Source organism: Felis catus, chromosome B4 (genome assembly GCF_018350175.1).
Source record: "Felis catus isolate Fca126 chromosome B4, F.catus_Fca126_mat1.0, whole genome shotgun sequence".
Classification (NCBI taxonomy): domain Eukaryota; kingdom Metazoa; phylum Chordata; class Mammalia; order Carnivora; family Felidae; genus Felis; species Felis catus.
The window spans coordinates 6174806-6187953 of NC_058374.1; the positions used below are offsets into that span (position 1 = coordinate 6174806).

The following is a 13148-nucleotide window of genomic DNA, read 5'->3' on the forward strand; positions in this document are numbered from 1 at the left end:
GCTTGCCCAATTTGTTAGCATATAATTGCTTGCAATATTCTCTTATTATTTGTGTTTCTGTGGTGTTGGTTGTGATCTATCCTCTTTCATTTGTTATTTTATTTATTTGGATCCTTTCCTTTTCCTTTTTGATAAATCTGGCTAAAGGTTTATCAATTGTGTTAATTTTTTCAAAGAACCAGCTCCTGGTTTCATTGATCTGTTGTGTTTTTTAATTTCAATATCATTGATCTCTTCATTTATAAGTCTTTATTATTTCCCTTCTTCTGCTGGTTTTGGGCTTTAGTTGCTGTCCCCTTTCCAGCGCCTTTAGGTATAAGGTTAGGTTTTGTATTTGAAGCACTTATTCCTTCTTTAAGAAGCCAGGTTCACTATCTACTTCCCTCTTATGACCACTTTTGCTGCATCCCAGAGGTTGTGATTGTCATGTTTTCATTTTCTTTGGCTTCCATGTACTTTTTAATTTCCTCTTTAATTTCTTGGTTAACCCGTTCATTCTTTAGTAGAATGTTCTTTAATCTCCAAGTATTTCTGGTCTTTCCAAATTTTTTCTTGTGGTTGATTTCATGTTTCATAGTGTTGTGGTCTGAAAATATGCATGGTATGATCTCAGTCTTTTTGTACTTGTTGAGGGCAGATTTGTAACCCAGTACATAATCTGTTCTGGAGAATGTTCCATGTGCACTCAAGAAGAATGTGTATTATGCTGCTTTAGGATGAAATGTTCTGAATATATCTGTTAAATCCATCTGGTCCAGTGTGTCATTCAAAGCTATTATTTCCTTGTTGATTTTCTGCTTATATGATCTGTCCATTGTTCTAAGTGAGGTATTGAAGTCCCCTACTGTTATGGTATTATTATCAATTATTTCTTTATGTTTGTGATTAATTGATTTATATATCTGTGTGCTTCAATTTGGGGGCATAAATTTTTACAGTTGTTAGATATTCTTCATGGATAGCTTCCTTAATTATAATATAATGCCCTTATTCATCTCTTGTTATAGTCTTTGTTTTATTTATTTTTATTTATTTAAAAAAATTTTTAATGCTTATTTATTTTTGACAGAGAGAGAGAGAGAGAGAGAGAGAGAGCGAGTGCGTGTGAGCATGAGTGGGGGAGGGGCAGAGAGAGAGGGAGACCCAGAATTCAAAGCAGGTTCCAGGCTCTGAGCTGTCAGCACAGAGCCCGATGCGGGGCCCAAACTCACGGACTGCGAGATCATGACCTGAGCCGATGTCAGACGTTCAACCAACTGAGCCACCCAGTGGCCTCTACAATCTTTGTTTTAAGATCTAGTTTGTCTGGGGCACTAGGGTGGCTCAGTCAGTTAAGCATCCAACTTCGGCTTAGGTCGTGATCTCATGGCTTATGAGTTCAAGCCCTATGTTGGGCTCTGTACTGACAGCTCAGAGTCTGGAGCTTGCTTCAGATTTCAGATTCTGGGTCTCCCTCTCTCTCTGCCCCTCCCCGACTCATGCACATGTGCACATGCTCTCTCTCTCTGTCTCTCTCTCAAAAAGAAATAAACATTAGGGGCACCTGGGTGGCGCAGTTGGTTGAGCGTCCGACTTCGGCCAGGTCACGATCTCACAGTCCGTGAGTTCGAGCCCCGCGTCGGGCTCTGGGCTGATGGCTCAGAGCCTGGAGCCTGTTTCCGATTCTGTGTCTCCCTCTCTCTCTGCCCCTCCCCCGTTCATGCTCTGTCTCTCTCTGTCCCAAAAATAAATAAACGTTGAAAAAAAAAATTAAAAAAAAAAAAGAAATAAACATTAAAAAAATAAAATCTAGTTTGATATAAGCGTGGCTACTCAGGCTTTCTTTTGATTGCCATTAGCATGATAGATGGTTTCCATTCCTCTACTTTCAATCTGTTGGTGTCTCTAGGTCTAAAATGAGTCTCTTGTAAGCAGCATATAGATGGGTCTTGTTTTTTTTTTTTTTTAATCCATTCTGATACCCTATGTCTTTTGATTGGAGTATTTAGCCCATTTATATTCCGAGTGATTTTTGAAAGATATGAATTTAGTGCCATTGTGTTACCTGGAGAGTTGATGTTTCTGGTGATGCTCTCTGGTTCTTTCTAGTCTTTTGTTGCTTTTGGTCTTTTTTTTTTTCCTCCATTCAAAGAGCCTCCTTTAAAATTTCTTGTAGGGTTGGTTAAGTGGTCACAAATTCCTTTAATTTTTGTTTGTCTGGGAAACTCTTTATATTTACTTCTATTTTGAATGGTAGCCTTGCTGGATAAGAGTATTATTATTATCATATTTTTCCCATTCAGCATGTTGAATATATCCTGCCACTTGTTTCTGGCCTGCCAAGTTTTTGTGGACAGATCTGCTGTGAACCTGGTCTGTCTTCCCTTGTAGGTTAAGGGCTTTTTTCTCCCTTGCTGCTTTCAAGATGCTTTCCTTGTCTGTGTATTTTGTGTATTTGACTATGATATGTCCTGGCGATGGACAGCTTTTGTTGAATTTAATGGGAGTTCTCTGTGCTTCTTGCATTTTGATGTCTGTGTCCTTCCCCAGATTGGGGGAGTTTTAGCTATAATTTGCTCACATATACCTTCTGCCCCCTTTTCTCACTCTTCATCTTCTGGGACTCCTGTGATATTATGAATGTTATTATGTTATGATAACTTGCTAAGTTCCCTAAGTATGCCTTCATGATCTCTAACCTTTATTTCCCTCTTATTTTCAGCCTAATCATTTTCCATAATTTTATCTTCTATATCGCTACTTTGCTCCTCTGCCTTGTCCATCCTCATTTTTATGGCCTCCATTTGGGTTTGCATCTCAGTTATAGAATTTTTACTTTCAGCCTGATTAGATTTTAGTTCTTTTGTGTCTGCAGAATGGGATTGTCTGTTGTCTTCTATGCTTTTTTCAAGCCCAGCTAGTACCCTTATAATCATTGTTTTAAATATTAGTTCAGACGTCTTACTTCTATCTGTGTTGACTAAATACCTGGCCATCATTTCTACCTGTTCTTTATTTTGAGGTGAATACCTCTGCCTTGTCATTTTGGAGAAAGAAAAACAATAATAGTAATAAAATGAAATAAAAATTTAAAAATTAAGAAAGTCAAGTAAAGGAAGCTATATCCTATGTGTGTTTTGATTTGCTTGTTAAGAGAAGTTTGATAGAAAAAAGAGGAGAGAAAAAAATATTAAAAATTTCTAGAAATTAAAAAAAAAATAAATAAACTTTGCTCTTTCTGTATCCAAAAAACAAAAGATAAAGAACAACAGCAAACAGAAGCAACAACAACAGAAAAACGAACAAACAAATGAAGAAACAAAAAACCCCAAATGAAGCTGAATCCAGTGTCCCCTAGGCCTTAAAACTGCAGCAGTCTGGGGTCAGTAGGCTAAACTCATGGAAGGGATTTGTGCTGGTCTCGTAGGGGAAGAGCCTGCTGTTCTGATTCTCAGGCCTACTTCCCCTAGTGGAGATGTGCGAGAGGGCGCGGGGCTTGGTGTAACGGCTCCGTTCTCCACTTGATGGCACTGTTTAGCTCACTGGGGTTAATCACTGTTGGTGGACTAATGGTGAAAATGGGCCATCTTCAGGCCACTCTCTAGTCTTCAGAGTAGGAAGTTTTTGCCCTCTCAGACTCGGGATCAGTCATCCCTCCTATGTCCCCCACTTCCATTCGCTTCCTGCTTTGCCCCATCTGAGTCTGAGCTGTCTGTCTACCACGTGGCGCCTCTCTCCGGAGTTTTGTCCCAGGCCCCACTGTGTTTCAAAACCCCATACTCGCGAGACCCTGCCGTTGGGACCCACAGTGATCTTCTCGGGGAGGGTCTGGCAGTGCTGTGGCCAGGGCTGGCTTGTCTCAGGAAACAGTCATGGTACTCTGTGGTGCAGCAGCTCAGAGTTTATGGTAAACTGCAACACACAGCAAGCGTCTTTGTTCCTCTATGGGTGAGTGTGGCAACTTGATGACGCCTGCCATCTTTTTCTTTTAGCATCTTGAGGGTATAATCCTACTGTCTTCTTGCTTTATTTCTGAGGAAATCAGCTATCTATCTAATTGTTGCTCTTTTGAATGTGTGTGTGTGTGTGTGTGTGTGTGTGTGTGTACACATCTTTTCTTTGATCAAGATTTCTTTGTCATCTTTGTAAGATATGCCTGGATCTTTTCTTTCTAGTCTTTGAATTTCAAAGGTCAGGAATTTATAGCTTGAAGTCTTTCATTATCTATAAAATTTATCATCTGTTATCTTTTCAAATATTGCTTTTGCCCATTTTTTCTCTTTTTTTGACCAATAACATACTTTCTTTTCTAGACCCTATATCTTTTACTGTCTCTTCTGTATTTTCTACACCCTTGTCTTTTCATACTTCAATATAGGGGAAAGATTTATATGATCTGAAGAGAAACCAGAGTATTCATACTTCAACATAGATGGTTCCTTCGGATTTATCGTCAAGTTCATCAATTTCTCTTCTTATTATTACCCACTGGGGTCTTATTTTGATTTTACAAAATTTTTATACCTTTATAGCCAACAGTTCTCTCCTGAAATCTTATTTGTGTCTTTGAAAATATTTAGCATAATTATTGTAAGGTGTATATGATGACACCTGTTGTCTGAGTGTCCTGTCGGTCTTTGGTTTTCTTTTATTTTTATAGTGGTTTCTATTTTTGTTATTTTATATTCCCACATGCCTTTTTTTTTTAAACGGAGCACTGGACATTGTACCTGAAAAACTGCAGAAATAATTTCAACCCTACCATGATACTGTCTTTCTCTAGAGAAGATTTAAGTTTGCTTCTGGCAGTCCTGTAGCAGTGGTAGTAATCTAGGATTATTTTCATTCAATTCCAGTGACTTAGATTATTGATAGCTGGGCTTTTTTTTTCTTCTTCTTCTAAAACCAGTCTTCATTCACTCTTACTCTGAGGATGTGCTTTCATCTTGGGGTTGCAGCTACAAGTGTTTATGAATTTCCAGTCTTAGCAAATACCAAATTCCCATTTCTAGTCCCTAGCATGATGAGATTATCAAAAACATTGCTCAGGCTCTGAGCCACTTGTTACAGAATCAGCAGTTCCCTCTAGGAAGAAAAAGTGGTACAGCACACCGGTTCCCTCATCTTCCTACTTGTAGTCTTGTAATTAATTCCTCACTGGTCTTTTAGCCCATCAGTCTTCATGCAGTTTGCTTTTATAGGTAAAAAATATGGTAGGCATCCTCAGGAAGCTTGTCCTGAATTTTTAAGTCTTCATTTTACTTCTGAAATCTATCAATAGGGTGGTTTATTTTATTTTATTTTATTTTATTTTATTTTATTTTATTTTATTTTGTTTTAGTTTGTTATTTATTTATTTATTTATCTATTGAGAGAGAGACAGAGAGGAGAAAAGAGAGAACAGGAGAGGGGCAGAGAGAGAGAATCTTAAGTGGGCTCCATGCTGGGCATGGAGCATGACATGGGGCTCAATCTCACAACCATGAGACCATGACCTAAGCTGAAGTTAAGATCTTGTCAGATGCTTAACCAGCTGAACCCCCCAGGTGCCCAAGGATGGTTCATTTTAGATGGTTTAAGTGAATTAAATAAGTAAGGCTGGTATAATCTTTTCTTTTTTATGGGTGTGCTCTGCCTGTAGATTTAGGTATTAGGATTTTGTTCATTTCATGGAATTAAGTTCGGAAGCTTTCTATATTTCTTCACTCAAAAAACTTTTATAACGTATGTTATATGCTTGTTAAAGATTTCACAAAATTTATTTATAAAAAACATTAGGGCTAGGTAATTTCTTGTAATTGGCTGGGAACTCTGAGTCCCTTCTCTATTTTTCTTTCAGTTTTTTTTTTTTTAATATTAGGATTTACAAATTTTTTAATTGTGGTAAAAAACACATAACAAAGTTTACCATCTTAACCATTTTTATTTTTTTGAAATTTATTTATTTATTTTGAGAGAAAGAGAGTGTCTGTGTGTTATCATGAGCACGGGAGGGGCAGAGAGAGAGGGAGAGAGAGAATCCCAAGTGATTCCCCATGCACTGTCAGTACAGAACCCAACGTGAGGCTGGACCTCACAAACCATGAGATCATGACCTGAGCTGAAATTAAGAGTTGGACTCTTAACTGGTTGAGCCACCCAGGCACCCCTACCACCTTAACCTTTTTTTTTTTTTTTAAATTTTTTTTTTCAACGTTTATTTATTTTTGGGACAGAGAGAGACAGAGCATGAATGGGGGAGGGGCAGAGAGAGAGGGAGACGCAGAATCGGAAACAGGCTCCAGGCTCCGAGCCATCAGCCCAGAGCCCGACGCGGGGCTCGAACTCACGGACCGCGAGATCGTGACCTGGCTGAAGTCGGACGCTTAACCGACTGCGCCACCCAGGCGCCCCAGCCACCTTAACCTTTTTAAAGTACACAGTTCAGTGATAGTCACATTCTTGTGAAACTGTCACCACCATCCATCTCTGGAACTCTTTTCATCTTGTAGTTTTGAAACTCTATACTCATTGAATAAGAACTTCCTATTCTTCCCTATGCTCAGGCCATGGCAACCACTCTTCCACTTTCTGTCTGTATGAATTTGGTTATTGTAAGTAACTCATGTTTGTTAATCATACTGTATTTGTCTTTTTTGTAATCAGCTTGTTTCACTTAGAGCATAATCCTCTAGGTTCATCTATGTTGTAGCATGTATTAGATTGTCCTTCCTTTTTAAGGCTGAATGATATTCCATTGTATGTTTATATTTTGTTTATTCATCTATCAGTGGAACTTGGCTGTTGTGAAAAATGCTGCTACAAACGTGGGTATACAAACATCTCTTAGAGACCTTGTTTGTGATTTTTTTGGATATATACCTAGAACTGGGATTGCTGGTTCATACGATTATTTCATTTTGAACTTTTTAAAATCATTCTGCACTTAAGTTTACCGATGCTTACATTTTAATGAAAATGTTACTTGAAAGGTTTATTTGTACGCAGTGTAGTTTTAGGAGGTAAGCTTAAGGCACTTTGTACATGCGTCTACAAAAAAAAGGTTACATACATATTTCTTTTAATGAAAGAAGATGTTACTTCAGATAAGGTTTATACACAGTATTGTTTCCATGAGTTAAGCACAGGGCTATTCTAATATGCTTCTACAAATACTTTCAAAAATACTTCTATGTTAATGATAGAAGATGCTACTTGTGAAAATGCTTAAATGCAGGGTAGTTTCAATTAGTTAAGCATATGGCTATTCCCTTATATTTATTCCCTTTTTTTTATAAGTTTGTAAACTTATGTTTACAAACACTTGTATCTTAATGAAAGAAGATACTACTTGAAGGAAGCCTCATAAACAGTGTAGCTCCAATCAGTTAAGCATAAGACGATTCCCATAGACAGTAAACCTTGGATTGTGAGTAACTTGTTCTGCAGATGTTCTGCAAGATAAGCGAATGTTCCTAATAAATTTTAACTTGATAAATGAGTGACGTCTTGCAATATGAGTAGTTTGTGATGCTGAATGTCACATGATCACAACTGAGCCAATGGTTCTTCTCTCTCTCTCTCTCTCTCATTGCGGGATTGTAGGTGATGATGGTCTCCCATGCTCAGATGCTCGAATTCAGGCCGCAGTGTTTGGCAGGAATCAGTGATATTTCAGAACGCTGGAAGGTGCCTACAACTGGCAATAGTGTATTTTTTGTCACTTCAAAGCACCTATGGACGGTCCTTTGCTTTTCCATACAAGAATAAGTTTAGGAATGCTTTGCCTCATCCTAGGTCAGGCTGCCTGCAGATATAGACCCTTTCCTCTGCTGCCTTATTACCAAGTTACATTAAATACAGTATATGACACAGTCACAGTATATGTACTGCAGTCAACATCCCTGCGAGCGTGTACGATGGCCCTCCTGTGGAAAGCGGTTGAAAGAACGGCGGTTAAGAAGGAGATGATGGGGGCGCCTGGGTGGCGCAGTCGGTTAAGCGTCCGACTTCAGCCAGGTCACGATCTCGCGGTCCGTGAGTTCGAGCCCCGCGTCAGGCTCTGGGCTGATGGCTCGGAGCCTGGAGCCTGTTTCCGATTCTGTGTCTCCCTCTCTCTGCCCCTCCCCTGTTCATGCTCTGTCTCTCTCTGTCCCAAAAATAAATAAACGTTGAAAAAAAAAATTAAAAAAAAAAAGAAGGAGATGATGACTGTGGAAGTTAAGAAGGAAATCAGTGAGAAGTATAAACGAGGTATGCACCGAAATTGCAAAATTTTATAAGAAGTTTACACCTGCATCTCGTCTGCAGAGGAGGAGGAGGAGAAAAAAGTGGAGGAATCCCTCACTTCAAATGAGATTAGGGAGATGTGTAAAATGTGGGAAACAGTGCAAAGTTTTGTAGAAAAGCACCACCTGAATAAGGCTGTAACAGTGCAAGCAATGAATCTGTTTAATGACAACGCAATGTCCGTTTCCGTGAAATCGTCAAAAGAAGGTGAAAGCAAGTGCCACTGGATAGGTTCCTTGTTAAACTTGCAGGAAAAGAAAAAGACTCCATTGAGCCAATAGATAGCAGTGATCCTGTTAGTGAAAGTCGTCCTACACAACAGCCCTCCTCTCTCTTGCCACCCTCACACCAGCCACAAAGGGTTTTAAAGGTAAGTGCAGGTCAATTTATTCATTTTTCTTTATATTTTGTATTTTCTTTATTGTTTTGTATTATATCACAGAATTTTAATCTTTTTTATATGGATATTTTTGGGTTGTGGAATGAATCCTTTAAAGTTCCCGTGATTTCTTATGGAGAAATTCGCTTTGATACACAAGTGCTTTGGATTACAAGCATGTCTCTGGAACGATTTATGCTCACAACCCGAGGTTTTACTATACTTCAACACATCAGTTTTTTTTTAAGTTTTTATTTTAATTCCAGCAGTTAGCATACAGCGTAATGTTGGTTGCAGGTGTACAGTATAGGGATTCAACACTTGTGTACATCACCCAGTGCTCGTCACAAGCGCCTCCTTCATCCCCCATCACCTAGTCCCCCCGTCTCCCCACCCTCCCCTTGGGTAACCAGCAGCGTGTTCTCTGTAGTTATGGGCCTGTTTCTTGCCTTACCTCTCTCTCTCTTTCCCTCTTTGCTCTTTTGTTTCTTAAATTCCACATATGAGTGAACTATGGTGTTTGGTTTTCTCTGACTGACTTACTTTGCTTAGCATAATACTCTCTAGCTCTGTCCATGTCATTGCAAATAGCAAGGTTCCATTTTTTGTTTGACTGGGAAAATAACTTTGTTTTCTTCTGGGGTGTGGGCAGATGACTAGTCTCAGAACTTCTGGAATTGCCTCTTGGTGCCAGTGACCTTTGCGACTTTGAGCCTGTTGCAGTGCACAGCCTTTTTCAAGAGCCAACACCCACTGTGACAGTGTTGCCAGTCTGGACATCCCCAAAGCAGACAGGTGCACGGACATGTTCTTGTGGCATTTCTCAGAGCAGTTGTACTTTAGGATGCAGTGGAAGTAGTCTCAGCAGATGACAGTGGTTCTCTGTGTCTTCATCTTGGACACCACACCAGGCAGAATCTGCCCTTGGATGGACACATCACCAGTAAAGGGACATTTCTTGTCAGTGGGCTCCTTGGGCTTCTTGAAGCCTAGAGCAATGTTTCTGCAGTATCATAGCAGCTTCTTTTTGCCAGTTTCTCTAAGCAGGACCCTCTCTTGACTTTGAAAGTTGGTTGTCTGTTTTAGATGGGCATGGTGAGTCTAGAAGTCTGCCATCTTCCCAGCCACCTGAAGAAAGGACAAGATTTTATTCTTTCTTATAGCTGAGTAATATGTCATAGTGTGTGTGTATATATATATATATACACCACATCTTCTTTATCCATTCATTGTCAATGGATACTTGGGCTATGTCTGTAATTGCGCTATGTAGATTGTAGATAATGCTGCTGTAAACATCAGGGTGCAGGTATACCTTTGAATTAGTACTTTTTGGATAAATACCCAGTAGTGTGATTGCTGGATTGTCTGGTAGTTCAATTTTTAACTTTTGGAAGAATCTCCATATTGTTTTCCAGAGTGGCTGTACAATTTGCATTTCCACCAAGAGTGCAAGAGGGTTCCCCTTACTCCATATCCTTACCAACACCTGTTGTTTCCTGTGTTGTTGAGTTTTGCAATTCTGATAGGTGTGAGGTGATATCTCTTTGTACTTTTGATTTGTATTTCCCGGATGATGATGAGTCATCTTGTCATGTGTCTGTTGGCCATCTGTAGGTCTTCTTTGGAAAAATGTCTGTTCATATCTTCTGCCATTTTCAATTGGATTATCCATTTTTGGGGTGTTGAGTTTCATAAACTCTTTATATATTTTGGATACTAATCCTTTATCTGATGTGTCATTTGCAAATATCTTCTCTCATTCTGTAGGTTGTGTTGTGTTTTGCTGATGTTTCCTTTGATGTGCAGAAGCTTTTTATTTTGATTAAGTCCCAATAGTTTATTTTGCTTTTGTTTCCCTTGCTCTGGAGACATATCTAGAAAGAAGTTGCACTGCCCAATGTCCACAGGAAAGCAATGCCTGTGTTCTCCTCTAGGATTTTTTATTTTTATTTTTACTTTTTTTTTTTTAAAGTAAGCTTTGCTCGCAGCACCAAGCCCAATGTGGGGCTTGAACTCATGGCCCTTAGATCAAGATCTGAGGTGAGATCAAGAGTCAGATACTTAACTGACTGAGCCACCCAGGTACCCCTCCTCTGAGATTTTTTTGTTTTCAGGTCTCACATTTAGGTCTTTCAACCATTTTGAATTTATTTTTGTGTATAGTGTAAGAAAATGGTCCAGTTTCATTCTTTTGCATATTGCTTTCCAGTTTTGCCAACATCATTTTTGAAGAGACTGTATTTTTCCTACTGGATATTCTTTCCTGCTGTGTCAAAGATTAATTGACCATATAGTTGTGGGTTTATTTCTGGGTACTCTATTCTGTTGCACTGATCTATGTGTCTGTCTTTATGCCAGTACCATACTATTTTGATCACTACAGCTTTGTAACATAACTTGAAGCCCAGAATTGTGATGCCTCCAGCTTTGCTTTTCTTTTTCAAGATTGCTTTGTCAATTTGGGGTCTTTTGTGGTTCCATGCAAATTTTAGGATTGTTTGTTCTAGCTCTGTGAAAAATGCCTTTGGTATTTTGATAGGGATAGCATTAAATGTGCATTGCTTTGGGTAGTATAGACATTTTAACAGTATTTGCTGTTCCAATCCATGGACATGGGATGTCTTTCCATTTCTTTGGGTCATCTTCACTTTCTTACATTAGTGTTTTATGGTTTTCAGAACACAGGTCTTTCACCTCTTTGATTAGGTTTATCCCTAGGTATCTTATTGTTTTTGCTGCAAATGTAAATGAGATTGATTCCTTAATTTCTCTTTCTGCTGCTTCATGTTGGTAAATAGAAATGCAACAGATTTCTGTACGTTGGTTTTGTGCCCTGTGACTTTACCAAATTCGTGTATCAGTTCTAGCAGTTTTTTGGTGGAATCTTTCAGATTTTTTACACGTAGTATCATGTCACCTGCAAATAGTGAATGTTTTACTTCTTCCTTACCAATTTGGATGCCTTTGCTTTCTTTTTGCTGTCTGATTACTATGGCTAGGACTTCTAGTACTATGTTCAGTAAGAGTGGTGAGAGTGGACATCCCTATCTGTTCCTGACCATAGAGGAAAAGCTCTCAGTGTTTCCCCACTTAGGATGATGTTAGCTGTGAGTTTTTCAAATATGGCCTTTATTATGTGGAGGTATGTTCCCTCTAAACCTACTTTGTTGATAGTTTTTATCATGAATGTATATTGTACTTTGTCAAATGCTTTTTCTGCATCTATTGAAAGGATCATATGGTTCCTCTCCTTTCTTAATGTGGTGTGTCATGTTGATTAATTTGCAAATATTGAACCATCCTTGCAACCCAGGAATAAATCCCACTTGATTGTGGTGAATGATTCTTTTAGCATATTACTGGATTTTGTTTGCTAGTATTTTACTGAGCATTTTTTGCATTAATGTTCGTCACAGATATTGGCCTGTAGTTCTCTTTTTGAATGGTGTCTTTGTCTGATTTTGGTTTCAGGGTAATTCTGGCCACACACATTGAATTCAAATAGTTTCCTTGCTTTTCTAACTTTTGGAATTGTTTGAGAAGCATAGGTATTAACTCTTCTTCAAATGTTTTGTAGAATTCACCTGTGAAGCCATCTGGCCCTGGACTTTTTTTTTGTTGGGAGCTTTCGATTATTGATTCAGTTTATTCGCTGGTTATTGGTCGGTTCAAGTTTTCTATTTCTTCCTGTTTCTGTTTTGGTATTTTATATGTTGTTAAGAATTCATCCATTTCTTCCAGGTTGTCCAACTGATTGGCATATATTTTTTCATAATATTCTCTTAAAACTGTGTTTCTGTGGTGTTGGTGGTTATTTCTCCTCTCTCACTTGTTATCTTAGTCATTTGGGTCCTTTCTTTTTTCTTTTTGATAAGTCTGGCTATAGGTTTATCAATTTTATTAATTTTTTCAAAGAACCAGCTCCTGGTTTCATTGGTCTTTTCTATTGGTTTTTAGTTTCTATATCATATATTTTTGTTCTAATCTTTATTATTTACTTCATTTGGCTGTCCTGAGGCATTGTCTGTTACTCTTTTTCTGGCTCCTTTAGGTGTGATGTTAGTTGTTTGAGATTTTTCTTACTTCTTGACTTAGGCCTATATTGCTATGTACTTCCCTCTTATTTATTTATTTATTTTGAGAGAGAGAGAGAGCACAAGCTCAGGAGGAACAGAGAGAGGGAGGGAGAGAGAGAAAATCTCAAGCAGGCTCCACACTGTCAGTGCAGAGTTCGACGTGGGGCTTAAAGCCATGAACTGTGAGATCATGACCTGAGTTGAAATCAAGAGTCAGACATTTAACTGACTGAGGCACCCAAGCACCCCTGATCCTCTGTTGATTTTTTTTAATGTTTTATTTTATTTTTGAGACAGAGAAAGACAGAGCATGAGCAGGGGAGGCGCAGAGAGAGAGGGAGACACAGAATCCGAAGCAGACTCCAGGCTCTGAGCTGTCAGCACAGAGCCCGACATGGGGATCGAACTCACAAACCGCGAGATCATGACCTAAGCCAAAGTCA

General features: G+C 38.8%; 1 pseudogene; it reads right to left on the reverse strand.

The window, feature by feature from the left end:
• Window positions 1-9288: 9288 nt before the first annotated feature.
• LOC101100481 lies at window positions 9289-9742 on the reverse strand (annotated as a pseudogene).
• Between the last annotated feature and the right edge of the window lie 3406 nt (window positions 9743-13148).